Source organism: Triturus cristatus, chromosome 1_2, assembly GCF_964204655.1.
Source record: "Triturus cristatus chromosome 1_2, aTriCri1.1, whole genome shotgun sequence".
NCBI lineage: Eukaryota > Metazoa > Chordata > Amphibia > Caudata > Salamandridae > Triturus > Triturus cristatus.
This window is the reverse complement of record NC_140580.1, coordinates 943,449,254-943,449,625: the sequence shown is the minus strand read 5'-3', so window position 1 is coordinate 943,449,625 and position 372 is coordinate 943,449,254. Positions and strand designations below refer to the sequence as shown.

Sequence of the window (372 nt, the reverse complement as noted above, 5' to 3'; positions counted from 1 at the left end):
TAGATGGAGCGATCAAAGGAACCATAACTGATTTAATGAGCAATTCGCAGTTTCACTGTACCGGCGGTGTGTACTTACACGTGCATGGCTTAATCTTTGAGACCAGCATATGCTACTGCCAGGATCAACCAGGTAGCTGCACCTGCTGACGGGGTGGGGGCCGCGTGCCCATCTCCCCGACCGGCAACTTTCACGCACCCCTCCCTCTCAGGAGCCTGCCAGGGGAAGGAGCCAACCTGCCTGGGCAGAAGGGCTCACTGGAGGGGTGTGGAGAGGTGCAGTCGCATGGGCACCAGCATGCCCAGCCGTCTCCCCCGCGAGGGAGAGGCAGGCTGAGGCGCAGCCTGAGGGAGACGCCGGGGGGGCCGGAGC

The 372-nt window shown here is 62.1% G+C and overlaps 1 pseudogene; it reads right to left on the bottom strand.

The window, feature by feature from the left end:
• LOC146868397 (18S ribosomal RNA) overlaps window positions 1-132 on the bottom strand; it is a 1,111-nt pseudogene extending 979 nt beyond the window's left edge.
• Between the last annotated feature and the right edge of the window lie 240 nt (window positions 133-372).